The sequence below is a fragment of the Oenanthe melanoleuca genome, chromosome 25 (genome assembly GCF_029582105.1).
Source record: "Oenanthe melanoleuca isolate GR-GAL-2019-014 chromosome 25, OMel1.0, whole genome shotgun sequence".
Taxonomy (NCBI): domain Eukaryota; kingdom Metazoa; phylum Chordata; class Aves; order Passeriformes; family Muscicapidae; genus Oenanthe; species Oenanthe melanoleuca.
Window position 1 is genome coordinate 8367275 of NC_079358.1, and position 477 is coordinate 8367751.

Here is a 477-nt window from a genome sequence, read left to right on the forward strand (position 1 = left end):
CACCTATGTCACCTGTGTCATCCATGTCATCAGTGTCACCTGTATCCCTGTGTCACCTCAGTGTCACTGTGTTCTGTGTCACCGTGTCACCAATGCCCCGTGTCCTCAATGTCCTCAGGGACAGTGTCCCCAATGTACCAGTGTCCCCATGTCCCCAGTGTCCCCAGGGACTGTGTCCCCAGTGTCCCCAATGTCCCCAGGGACAGTGTCCCCGTGTCCCCAATGTCCCCAGGGACAGTGTCCCCATGTCCCCAGGGACAGTGTCCCTGTGTCCCCAGTGTCCCCAGGGACAGTGTCCCCAATGTCCCCACCTCCCCACTGCTGCTCACACCCCTGAGGTGACACAACCTCATCCCTTGAGGCCACGTCCCTATCCCTGACACAGCCACACCCCTCACGCTTGTCCCCATCCCTTGGGGACACTTTGGGGACACTTTGGGGACACTTTGAGGACACTCCTGTCCCTCCACAGGTGCT